General features: G+C 38.6%; 1 protein-coding gene across 26 annotated transcripts in view; it reads right to left on the reverse strand.

Annotated features, from left to right (window-relative positions):
* The window catches only part of R3HDM2 (R3H domain containing 2), a 155,606-nt gene that overhangs the window by 54,760 nt on the left and 86,560 nt on the right, over positions 1 to 14,286 (reverse strand). The window lies entirely within an intron of this gene.

Genomic DNA, 14,286 nt, shown 5'->3' on the forward strand with positions numbered 1-14,286 from the left:
AGAATAAATCAAATATCCTCCCTTTCAAACAAAAAGAACACTTCTTTAGCTTTAAGTTTTCTTTTCTTTCTTTTTTTTTTTTTAATCTTTTTAGGGCCGCACTCAAGGCATAAGGAGGTTCCCAGGCTAGGGGTCTAACCAGAGCTATTGCCACCAGCCTACACCACAGCCACAGCAATGCCAGATCTGAGCTGTGTCTGCGACCTACACCACAGCTCATCACAACACAGGATCCTCAACCCACTGAACGAGGCCGGGGATTGAACCCTCAACCTCATGGTTCCTAGTTGGATTAGTTTCCACTGCGCCACGATGGGAACTCCAGCTTTACGTTTTCTTAATGAAACATTTAATTTTTTTTGTGTGTGTGTGTCTTTCTAGGGCCACATCTGCGGCATATGGAGGTTCCCAGGCTAGGAGTCTAATTGGAGCTACAGCTGCCAGCCTACACCAGAGCCACAGCAATGTGGGATCTGAGCCGCATCTGCAACCTACACCACAGCTCATGGCAATGCTGAATTCTTAACCCACTGAGCGAGGCCAGGGATGCACCCACAACCTCATGGTTCCTGGTCGGATTCATTAACCACTGAGCCATGACGGGAACTCCCTGAAACATTTTCTTTAGCTTTATCATAATAACACCACTATGTATAAAATACCATGGAATCTCAGGGGTGGAAAGGACCTGGAAAGTTTACACTGTCTTTTCCCATGCCCCGGCAAAACTTCTCCCAACTAAACCCAGACAAGACATTCTGGAAAAGAAAAAAAAATTACAATTTACCTACTCTTCATGGCATTTCAAGATGCCCTCCATTGCTAACTTAAATGCTATGCAGCTAGGTCTGTACTGCTCTATGATGAACTTACAAGTCAATGTTACCACCTGTTAGGTGGAAAGGACACCTATACCAACAACTTAGTATTAAAAGTATCTTTCAAAACCTTAAACTGCATGTGAGTTTGGCAGAGAAATATGAACAATCTAATTTCACAGAAGCCTTTAAAAATCATAATTCCTTAAGCCTCTGCTGCAAAGGAAAGCCTGCTATTTATTTCCAAATATCCATACACCTCTTCCTCAATATAAGTACTGATTTTTAGTTGGGGACATGGCTGTCTGTAAAAAAGCTATACATATCCAAATGCCTTTGTAGCTAAAAATGAGTATGTGACTAGGTTCTAGTCCATGGGATGTAAGTAGAAGTAGCATTACAGATTGAATTGTGTCCCCTCAAAATTCTTATGGTAAAGCTCTAACACAACCCCCTTGTACTTCAGAATGTGACTGTATTTGGAAATAGTGCCTGTAAAGAGATGATCAAGTTAAAACAAGGTCTAATCTTACTGATATCTTCATAAGAAGAGGAATGTGAGACACACAAAAGGATACCAGAGAGGTATGGGCACAGAAAAAAGACCATGTGAGGACACAATGAAAAGGAGCCCATTTGGAAATCCAGAGAGAGGCTTCAGTAAAATTCAAATCTGCTGACACTTTGATCTTAGGACTTCTAGCCTCCAGAACTGTGAGAAAATAAATTTCTCTTGTTTACACCATCCAGTTTGTGGTATTCTGTTACAGCAGCCCTAGGAAAATAATACAAGTAGTAAATACAACTTTAATGACATATCCTTAAAGGAAGTGGGTAGTCCTTCTTTACTCATCCCTAATTCTTGCTGGCTTGGATGTAGAAGTAAACGCTGGCACTTCAGCAGCCAACTATGGGATGATACTAGGATTGAAAACCATAGACAGTGGGACAACAAAAGAAACCTGGGTCCTTGAGTACACCAGCCCTGGACTGGACTGGGTATCTCTAGATTTCCTGAATGTGAGAGAAAAATACACTCTGACTTATTTAAGATACAACTTGTTTTGCTGTATATATATTAAAAGTACACACACACTCTAAATAATAATGATGAAAATAATAACAATTTCTCAATTGCTAATAGCAAGGAATCCTATAAGCAACACACCCTGGAATTCATATGTACTTGGGAGGGAAGAGGTAAAATAAGGGAAAGTTGGTACTTTTATGGAGGATATAAAAGCATTATCTTCGTGCTCTAATACTACCTCTACTGCTAGGAAAAGGCTGAGCATAATTAAATGGTGAGTTAGGGGCGGTATGCATCGAAATAAAGAACATTCACTCTCTAGAGTGTAAGAGGCAAAAAGCATGTTATAGCAGATAAGTTTATGGACTTTGTATTTGGACATGTAGTTTGCAGCTAAGCTTTGGCCTCCTCATCTGTAAGATTAGATGTGATACGTATCTAAGAGAGTCATTAGAAATCATATGAGATAATGAATGCAATGTGCCTGCACACACTAGATGCTCAAGTAAATGTTAGTTCCTCCTAATCCTATTCTACAGTAACAAGCGAAAGAAAGATATTTGAGAGACCCCTTTTCCTGGCTGTTTAGTGGTACTATTTCTCTCTTATGAACAAACACATTTCCACTCAGACTTGGCATCTTGTTTTTTTTTTTTTTTTGTTTTTGTTTTTTTTGTCTTTTCTAGGCCCGCACATGCGGCATATGGAGATTCCCAGGCTAGGGGTCTAATCAGAGCTACAGCTGCCAGTCTATGCAGAGCCACAGCAACACCAGATCCGAGCCACATCTGGGACCTACACCACAGCTCATGGCAACGCCGGATTCTTAACCTGCTGAGCAAGGCCAGGGATTGAACCTGCAACCTCATGGTTTCTAGATGGATTTGTTTCCACTGTGCCACGACGGGAACTCCTCCTTGTCTATTTTAATGAAAATTAGATAGTAAAAGACTACCAAGTAAGAAAAAAAGGTAAGAATTCTATCTACCCTTTCCTGTACTTGGCTTCTTATTTTTTCTTGAAACTTTGGTATTTTAAGAATTGTTTTTTAAAAGTCAATTTAGGTAAATGCTTCTTTCCAAAAGAAGAACTCAAATGTTTGATACAGCTATAAGCATATGCCTAAGGGAAAAAAGATGAATCAATAAAGAATAGCTGGTTCCTTCAGACATGTTCCTTTATGATGGCTGTTTAAAGAACACACAAGGTATGATGGCTCAAATCCTAAGGAGGCCTCACTTCTAAAGCATTTATCATTGATCACTCTGTTGTACATACGGACTATGTATTTTACAAGAAGATACTACCATTTCCTTTTTTATAGAGGAGTAAACTAAAGACCAAATGATCAGGGAACAAATCTTGTTGACTCTAATTTCAAAATACGACCAAAATCTGATGACTTCCTACACCTCCACTGCTATCACCCTGGCCCAAGCCACCATCTCTCTTGGCTGATAGCCTTCTAACTGGTCTCCTGCTTCCGATCTTGCTCCCCTACTTATCTCCTAAATATAGCAGCCATAGTAACTGTGTAATAACATTTTCAGATCATGTTATGGCTATCCTCAAAACGTTCCAATGGGAGTTCTCTTGTGGCACTGTGGGTTAAGGATCTGGCATTGTCACTGCAGTAGCTTGGATCACTGCTGTGGTATGGGTTCAATCCCTGGCCCAGATACTTCTACATGCCACACATGTGGCCAGGAAAAAAACAACAAAACACAACGTTCCAATGGTTTCCTATCTCATGCAGAGCAAAATCCAAGTTCTTAAAATCACCTATAAGACTTTAAATAATCAGGAGTTCCTGTTGTGGCTCAGCAGGTTACAAACCCAATTAGTATCCATAAGGATGCGGGTTTGATCCCTGGCTTCACTTAGTGGGTTAAGGACCTGGCAGTGCCATGAGCTGCGGGGTAGGTCTCATACACGGCTCAGATCCTGAGTTGCTGTAGCTGTGGGGTAGGCCAAAGGCCAGAAGGTATAGCTCTGATTTGACCCCCACCCTGGGAACTTATATATGCCGAGGGTGTCATCCTTTAAAAAAAAAAAAAAAGACCTTAATAATTGGACCATTAGTTTGCCCTCTTACCCCCTGTCTTACTATTTACCCAACATATGCAGCTCCTATCACACTGGTTCCTCCTTGTGCCCTAAACCCACTTTAGAGTGATTGCTTTTATTGTTCTCTCCTTTAGCCTGGAATAATCTTCTCCCAGATAACAGCATGGCTTGCTTACTCAGTCTTTTCAGGTCTTTACTGAGATGCCATCTCTGGGAGCCTTCTTCTAGTCACAATAACTAAAATTACAAATCCCCAAATACTTCCTATCTACTTTCCTAAGGCCTCTCTCACAAAAAGTTAGTAAGATATCAAGCAGACTTTTTGCTTAAGAAATGAATTTGAAGTCTGGTTTTATTCCCCTGAGACAAAAGGCAACAGTATAATGAGAAGTTTGCATCTCATTCATAGAGATTTGAGTAGTTCAAAAGAGGGAACATGACCTCATGACCGCTTGAGGTCTCTTTCAATCCTCCAAATATGTACATAGCCAAGCATGGGAACACTGCAAAAGAGAACAAGACCTACCATAATTTCTCAAGTATTCTTGACATAAAATGTAAGAAAAACACAAACACTTGACTTCTTTCATTTACGAAATCCAGAAGGGATATTTTCTTTGTCTGAATGAAGCATTCTCAGTCTCTAAAGCAGTAAGGTATAGGAGAAGATACGTGCCATGATCTGCTATGGGAAGGAACTAACACTAAACATAGTGCAATCTCCCAGACATCTGTCAGCAACTATAAACAAGCTAGAGAAGTGAAGGTACAGAATACAGAAGCTACTTCCAGCTAATCTTCTAACTCCAGACCAAATAGTATACAAATATAACACTGACAGGGAATACCACATCAGAGTGGAAGAGAAAGAAGGAAAAACAAGTAAGAAAAAAGCTGCCAATTTCTGACTCAGCTCTAAAACTACCAAAATAAGTAAGGCAGCTTTAGATATAAAGACAAATCTCCTCCGGTATAGAAGGCCAGAGTTTGACTTAGACTTGGCATAAGCCCAAATGACTGCAGCAGCAGCTCACTTCAGACAGGTGATAGGTATTTCCCACCGTATCTTCTCCCAATCAAATCAAAGTAAGAAGATAATGTATTATTACATTATTTTTATTAAATAGCAAATTTTGAAAGAGAAAACCACCTTATATCATTCTTGAAACATTTTATTTCACAGCTCTAAATATATTTATGGTATTGATGTCATATATCACTGAGTAAATGAATTCTGCAAGGTTAAATGATGATGTGTTTATGTTCTAACTGCTCATTGGCCCCTGGGTCAGCCAATCTGATCTAGGACTCCATGGCAACAGGCTCTATCACTAAGAGCTACAAGATGACATTCCCCTTGCCTCCTTTTTTTTTTTTTTTTAATAAAACATTTTCCACAGAAACTGCAGCAAACACTGCTAAAGAATAGTCTCTATAGACAAATAAGATATGCTGCCATTTTGATATACTAAAAATGAATAGTAGAGCGAAAAACTGAATAGCAATGACAGTGAATCTATGCAAATAACAACAGATTCCCCCAAACTCCAGAAATCCTTCCTAGTTTAATTTCAAAGGACAAATACAGGAATTCTTGACCTCCAAAAAACTGTCACTAGAGTAAATTGTGAAGTTAGTATAAGGAAAGAGCTGCCCAGCTGAAATCCCAAATTTAAGTTTCCCATGCCACAATATATGGAGAAAGCTAAATGTTTTAATTTAAGACTGGTAACCTTTTTAAGTTTCCCATAACTTTACTTGAAATGTTAAAATGATCATCAAAACTTACAGATCTCAGGCTCTTACTCTCCATATTCTCAAATCAGTCATCTCAGACAGTTCCTGTAATTCTGTAATATCTGTCCTCTTTTCTACAATCCCTTTCCTCATCACATTTCACTATGCTTAAAGAAAAAAATGGCTATGTCCAAATGAGGAAATATAATAGTTCCCTCATCCTTAGCTTTGCATTCTACGGTTCAGTTTAGAGCAACTATGGTCCAAAAATATTAAATGGATGAGTTCCTGCTGTGGCACAGTGGGTTAAGGATCACGTACTGTCTCCGAAGCAGCTTAGGTAGCTGCTAAGGCACGGGTCCAATCCCTGGCCCAGCACAGTGGGTTAAGGATTCAGCATAGATCCCTGGCCTGGGAACTTTCACATGCCATGGGTGTGGCCAAAAAATAAATAAAGTGAAAATTCCAGAAATAAACAATTCATAAATTCTGAATTGCATGCTGCTCTGAATAGCATGATGAAATTTCATGCCATCCCGCTCAGTCCTGCCCATGACAGGTATCATCCCTTTGTCCTGTCACTGGTATTACAAGTGGTTAAGCAAAGCCACATTTTATTTCATAATGGCCCCAAGGCTCAAGTACTGAGGCTGGCAGTTTGGATCTGCTGAAGAGAAGCCATAAAGTGCTTCAAGTGAAAAGGTGAAAGTTCTCAATCAGAAAAAAATCATATACTGAGGTGGCTAAAAATGAATCTTCTATCTGTGAAATTGCGGGGAAAGAAAAAGAAATCTGTGCTAATTTTGCTGTCACACCTCAAACTGTAAAAGTTATGGCCACAGTGCATGATAACTGCTTAGTTAAGTTAAAAAAGGGATTAAACATATACAATAAGATATTTTGAGAAAGACCATCTTCACAAAATTTTTTAATACACTGTTATAATTGTTCTATTTTATTATTAGTTATTGTTGTTAATCTCTTATTGTGCCTAACTTATAAATTAAACTTTATTATAGGTATGTATGAATGGAAAAAAGCTTAGTATATACAAGGTTTGATACTATCTAGGTTTCAGACATCTACTGGGGGTCTTGGAACCTAACCCCTCTAGACACTACTGTTATACATTTGCTCTTCACATTCCATATGCCCCATTCCTTCTTCCTCAGCTGCAGATCTCCTTGAAACAAAGAGGAAACAAGATAAATATAAACTAGATGAGAAGACCAGACCAAAAACTCATCCCTTTCCCCAGTGGTGCTCATTAACATTCTAAAATCCATCTGATGTATTACAAGCTATTCCACTTTCCTTGTATGCTTTCAGCCAATAATTGATGTAAAATCTTTGACTGCAACAAGCAGCTTTGGTCCTTATATCCTGGTCTATGCTGGTAAGTGAATGCTGAGAAGTACACAGAATCTGAGGTGTCAGGTTAAAATTAGCTTGAAAACTGTACAGTTTCATCTAGTTCACACTGCTCTGTGTGCGTGCATTTTTTTTTTTTTTTAATGGCTGCACCCACAGCATATCAAGTTCCGGGCCAAGTACTGAACTAGAGCCAAAGCTGCCAAGTATGCCACAGTTACAGCAACACCCAATCATTTAACCCACAGGGTGGGGCCAGGGATCAAACCTGGACCTCTACAGCAACCTGATGCTTTTTTTTTTTTTTGCCATTTCTTGGGCCGCTCCCATGGCATATGGAGGTTCCCAGGCTAGGGGTCTAATCGGAGCTGTAGCCACCCGCCTACACCACAGCTATAGCAACGCCGGATCCTTAACCCACTGAGCAAGGCCAGGGATCAAACCCGCAACCTCATGGTTCCTAGTGGGATTCGTTAACCACTGAGCCACGACGGGAACTCCAGCAACCTGATTCCTAACCCACTGTGCCACAGCAAGAACTCTTTGGGTTTTGTTTTGTTTTGTATTTTCTTTATCTTTATTTATTTATTTATTTTTTCTTTTTAGGGCTACACCCACAGCATATGGAAGTTCCCAGGCTAGGGGTTGAATTGGAGCTGTAGCGGTCAGCCTGATCTATAGCCACAGCAATACCAGATCTGTGTCACACCTGGAACCTAGGCTGCAGCTTGTGCCAACACCTAAGTTCACTGAGCAAGGCCAGGGATTGAACCCACATCCTCATGGATACTAGTCGGGTTCTTAACCCACTGAGCCACAACTGGAACTCATTTTTGTATTTTTTTAAATTATACTTGATCCATGTTTTGTTTTAATAAAATACACATAACATAAAAACTATCATTTCACATTGTAAACCAGCTATAATGGAAAAAAATAAAAATCATTAAATAAAAAATTATCATTTCAATCATTTCAATTAAGTACATTCACATTATTGTGCATTATAGAAGAGAAAATGGAAGAGTTCCCTTATCCAGCAGGTTAAGGATCCAATGTTTTCACTGCAGTGGCTCAGGTCACTGTAGTGGCAGGGTTCAATCCCTGGCTGGGGAACTTCTACATGCCTCAGGTACGGCTAAAAGAAAAAAAAAAAGGAAAAATATAGTTTATTTTTTAAAATATTTATTGAAGTATAGTTGATTTACAATCTTAATTTCTGTTGTACAGCAAAGTGATTCAGTTATACACACACACACACACACACACACACACACACACACACACACACATTCTTTTTCATATTCTTCTCCACTGTGGTTTATCACAGGATATTGAATATAGTTCCTCGGGCTATACAGCAGGACCTTGTTATTTATCCATTCTGTATATAATAATTTGCATCTGTTAATCCCAAACTCCAATTTATCCCTCTAAAACCCAGTTTCCCCCTTGGCAACCAAAATTCTGTTCTCCATATCTGTGAGTCTGTTTCTGTTTCGAAAGTAGTTTCTTATATGCACATCTCAGTTCCCAAGCAAGTCAAAAGTAGATGGAAGTCTACATTTCTTTTTTTTTTTTCCCTCTCTTTTTCTTTTTTGGCCACTCTGCAGCATATAGTGTTCCTGGGCTAGGGATCACATCCAAGTTGCAGTTGCAACCTACACCACGAATATAGTGATGATGGATATTTTAACCCATTGTGCCAGGCCGGGGATTGTCCTGGTGCTGCAGAGATCCTGTTATGCCACAGTGGGAACTCCTACATTTCTTTTTTATCAGCACTGAGTCCAAAAAGGCCCTCAAGGGCAGACTAACATGAGAAACAACAGAGTTTCAGAAATTCCTTGAACAGAGAAAACCTTTTCTGTTATACTGTTTCAAATTTCCTAAAAATTCTTAAGGAGACAGCACAGAAAAGCAACTTGTAGTAGGAGTCATAAATCATATCAAAGCTAAACAAATTTTAAAAAGTCACCACAGGAGCTCCCTGGTGGATTTGGCATTGTCATTCCTGCAGCTGGGGTTCGATCCTTGGCCCAGGAACTTTTGCATGCTGTGGGTGTGGCCAAAAAAACTTAAAAAAAAGAAAAAAAAAAAAAGTCACTGCAGAAAATCACCACCAAGCCTCTCTCTATATCAGTTTCCTTTATACCTTCATAAGAGACTAAAACATACATTTCATGCTGGTCCTACAACCTTTAAAAAAATTTATTTATTTATTTATTTATTTAAATATTCTGGGCCCCTAAATATAGAAGGATAATATATTTACAGACCTCAGAAGGACAAGAAGCTGTATGAATAGGGTATTTTCTCAGTGATGTTGTCTCCCAACATGAAAGGGCTCTAATCACACGTAGTGATCTTCCTCAGTACGCAGGAGCTATCATTTATTTAGTCTTTTTAGGGCTGCACTCACAGCATGTAGGTTCCCAGGCTAGGGGTCAAATGGGAACTGTAGCTGCTGGCCTACACCACAGCAACACCAGATCTGAGTCATGTCTGCGACCTATACCTCAACGCTGGATCCTTAACCCACTCAGTGAGGCCAGGGGTCAAACCCATGTCCTCATGGATACTAGTCAGGTTGGTTACCTCTGAGCCACAACAGGAACTCCTAATAAGCATTTATTATGTTGCAAACACTATGCTTAGGAATTTATGTTGTCACATTCATCTTCACTTTAATATATTCTGAAATTTTACTTTCAAATACTAACATTAAGTATTTTATGATTAGAAAACCATTATTGGCTTCTTTATACTTATAGAAAACATACAAGTAGAAAAGAAAACTCACCCATAATCTGTAACTCAGAGATAACTACTTTAATTACACCAACGTTTTGAGATATGTTTTTCTTTTTCTTTTTTGTCTTTTTAGGGCTGTACTTGCGGCATATGGAAGTTCCCAAGCTAGGGGTCAAATCCGAGCTGTAGCTGCCAGCCTATACCACAGCCGTAGCTGCCAGCCTATACCACAGCCATAGCGACGTCAGATCTGAGCTACATCTGTGACCTACACTGCAGCTCATGGAAATGCTGGATCCTTAACCCACTGAGTGAGGCCAGGGATCAAACCCGCATCCTCATGGATACCACTCAGGTTAGTTACCGCTGAGCCACAATGGGAACTCCTTGAGATATGTTTTTCTAAATTTTGTTCCCATATTTGTATGGAATTTGTATCCCTTTGGATATATTTTCATATCCAATAATTTTTATGTAACCCAAAGTATACAGAAAATTTTGAGGGGACCATGCTCACATCATGCAAAAGTTCTCAAACTAGGGATCGAACCCATGCCACAGCAGTGAAAAATGCCAGTTCCTTAACCAGGTAGGCAACCAGGGAAACTCCCCATTTCCTCCATCATCAATTACTCTTACCAAAGTCATTAAAATATTCTGCTACATACATGTACCACAATTTATTTAATCATTTCCATCTTACTGGGTATTTGGGAAGTTGTTAATTTTTATAATAAAATAATGCTGTGAAGAGTATCTTTGTACCTAAATTTTTATTCACATTTTTTCAACAACTCCCTAGGATAAATATAACAGTTTTAGAGATTAAAAAATTTCCCACTTAGCTCATGCCAATTAATAGAAGCAAGGTAAGTCACATTACCTAATTATGGTGTTTCTCAAATATTCCCCCAGCAACATATAATGTCCACTTAGCACATCCCATGGCAGTACCTGGACTTTAAGGACATTCACATTGGCAGCGCTTTTCACTTTCAACTTTTTTTTAAAGGGCTGCACCTGCAGCATATGTAGCTGCTGGCTTACACCACAGCCAAAACACCAACAGATCTGAGCCGCGTCTGCAACCTACATTGTAGCTCACAACAATGCCAGATCCTTTACCCACTGAGAGAGGCCAAGGATCAAAACTGCATCCTCACGGACACTAGTGGGGTTCATTACCACTGGGCCACAGTGGGAACTCCCTCACTTTTAACTTTTCAACTCATGCCCTTCTTTTTAATATTAACTCTCCATCCCCACATATTCCACTGGAAAAGATATGTACCTTGTACTCCTTAAAACTCACTGTCCTAAGAAAATTAATAGGGAGGAAAAAAATAAAACTTTACACAAGAAGGTATTTTTTGGAGTTCCCTCGTGGCTCAGTGGATTAAGGAGGATCTGGCTTTGTCACTGTTGTGGCTCTGGTTGCTACTGTGGCATGGGTTTGGTCCCTGGCCTGGGAACTTCTGCATGCCACCAATCTCGTCAAAAAAAAAAGTTTTTTTTAAATAAAAAAAAGATTTTAAAGAAAGCTTTTCTCTTTACTATTAATGTTACACACATTACTTGTTAGTGTATCTTGGTAGTTTAGAGAGCATTCTAAAAGAGGAAGCCTCAAAAAACACAAAAGAGTAATAATACTCTTTAATATAAAATTAAAATAAGATAAAAGGGCATGGAGATATTGGATATTTTAGTATTTGTGATTTGATATTTGGTCCATTAAAGATTTCAGATTTTTTTTACGCTAGTGAATTCGAGTCTTTTTTTTTTTTTTTTTTCTTTTCTTCTTTTTTTTTTTTTGCTTCATCCATGGCATATGGAAGTTCCAGGTCCAGAGATCAAATCCAAGTTGCAGCTGTGACCTATGCCAGGGGTCTAGGCCAGGGATTGAACCCTTTCCTCTGCAGAGAAAATACCAGATCCTTAATCTATTGTGCCACAGCAGGAAATCTCTTAAGGAATACTGATACAGAGGACTTCACATAAATCACACCCTCACAAATATATGGAGAAAGAACACCACTGCATCAACTCACATAGAGAAAAGCAGAGGATACAAAGTTTCAGAGGTAGACACCAACAGCAAGTGTCCTAAGATTTTAATGTAGATCAGAACAGAAGTAAAAAACAAAATAAAACAAAAACCAACCAACCATCAGGTGTAGAAGTCAAAAGATCAATGACTGCCAAAGAAAGAAAAAGAGCTGTTAATCTGAGAGAAGGTGTTTACAATTTGGCCTATAAGCATTAAAATAGAAAAGATACCTCCTAAGAGGATCAATAATATCAATTTTAATCTTAAAAAAAAAATTTTTTTTTTTTTTTGGTCATGCTGGTGACATGCAGAAGTTGCTGGGTCAGGGATCAAACCTAAGCCACAGCAGTGACATCACCAGATCCTTAACCCAATGAACCACCAGGGAACTCCCACGCTTAAATATTTAGATTATACATTTATTTTATTTTATTTTATTCTTATTTTATTTGGCTGCACCCATGACATGTGGAAGTTTCTGGGTCAGGGATCAAACCCATGCCACAGCAATGACCCAAGCCACTGCAGTGACAAAGCCAAATCCTTAACCCAATGTGCTACAAGAGAAGTCATATTTATTTTAAAAACTCAACATCCCATATGGCTTGAAATTTTCTTCTAGCTTCCTCAAAAATTACAGGTGACCTGAAGATATAAATGGTATATTCATTCCAATTTAATTTCTAAATATCAATAATAATAATGGCTAATGTTAAGCAAGCCTTTTAGATGACCGGGAACTATCTTAAAGGCTTTACATGTATTAACTCTTTTCAGCCTCGAAATAGACCTAGAGGGTGGATACTATTATTATCTTCATTTCATATATTTTATATATGAAGAACTGGAGAATTTAAGCAATTTGTCCAAGGTCAGAGAACCAACAACCTACATAGCTAGGATTTGAACTCAGGCAGCTTAAATCCACAGTCCAAGCATTTAGATACCATCTGTGCTTTTTCCAAAAAAGAAGCTCCACATAGGCTATATAACAGTGGCTGTAGGTGGGCTAGGAGAGGAGAACATTGGAGAGAAGTACTTATGGCAACTTTTAGGCACAGAAATAGTCCCTATCAATTTTTCCAGAAAAATTTTCCAACATATATCACATTTTTAATTATCCCAGACAAGGTGATGCTAAACACCTTTTGCAAAAACAGTTCTTGATGTTTTCCTTCTCCTTAAAAAAAAAAAGTGAAAAAAAAAAAAGGATTAAAAAAAAAAATCTTTCTTCTCCAACATCTTTCAACAGCTTTTCTTTCCTTGACCTTTTTTAAAACCCTGATGGTTAGAAGACAAAGATTAAAAAATAAGGCACTTTCAGTTGAAACAAAAAGACCTTAGTAATTTTTCCAGTGCTAATGACTGAAACATTTAAGGAAGACTTTAGGTCTATCCCACCCACTCCCAAATGGAAGGAAAAACCAAGTTAACAAAACCGTCATCTTTTAACTTCACAGCAGTTATCTTCCCCCTCAAAGGCTATTCCTGTCCTCCTTGCAGACGGGGAAATGCTCCCAGTGACGTCAGAGCAGTCTCCCAGCAACGATTAATGAGGGTTGTCCACCACAGGGGTTTCCTGAAAAGCTAACAAGAAATTATCCATATATCTGCTGCAATAATAAGATGCTAGGATGTGGTGGAATTTTCTTAACCCGTATAGCTCCGTTCTCTGGCTAGCTTCTAAGTAGGTTATTCTTCTGGAATGCTGTTGTCTTACCCTAGGATTGTCTTTCTCCCCCCCCCAACCCCCACCCCCCGCCCCAACCCCAACCACTGCTCTCCAAATGAAATTAGAATTTTGTTGTTTGAAATATTTATAGCTATAATAAATATTAATATAATTGAACTACCATAAAAATAGGACTGCATAATTTAAGTTCACACATAAGAGTTTAGACTAAATGAAAGAAAAGAGTAGAAAAGAATACCAGGATAGAAAATAAACCAGCAAGTTCTTAGAGGCACTTTTCAACACAAGCTTTCCAAACATATCCACAGGCAAACCTAAAATATTCCTAGGCTTTAGTCTAGTGAATTTTTCACACTGGCCTCTGCAGGCAGCTCTCCAGAGATCAGTATTATTAAAATGGAGTTGCATAAAAAGGAACTGGAAGTCCAAACACTTAATCCAAAAAAAAAAAAAAAAGGTAAGTTAGGGTCACATCTAAGAGCATAACAATTTCTTCCTAAAGCTTTGCTTTAGCTCCATACATTCAAAGTGAGAGTTTTACTCTAACTACAGTGGCAAGGAATTTTATATAACTACCTATTTTTGAAGTCTGAGAAATACTGTACAAACCAGACCAGTGCAAATAAGGTAGAAAAATTCCAAATTCCAAAACCCAACCTAGAATTACCCATGTTTGCTAGGTTCCAGACACCTGCTTATGAGCCCTTTTTCATTCCAAATTTAGAAAAAGCAATTAGGTAAAATTCATTGGCAGCAGGACATAAAGGGT

Source organism: Sus scrofa, chromosome 5, assembly GCF_000003025.6.
Source record: "Sus scrofa isolate TJ Tabasco breed Duroc chromosome 5, Sscrofa11.1, whole genome shotgun sequence".
NCBI classification, from domain to species: Eukaryota; Metazoa; Chordata; class Mammalia; order Artiodactyla; family Suidae; genus Sus; species Sus scrofa.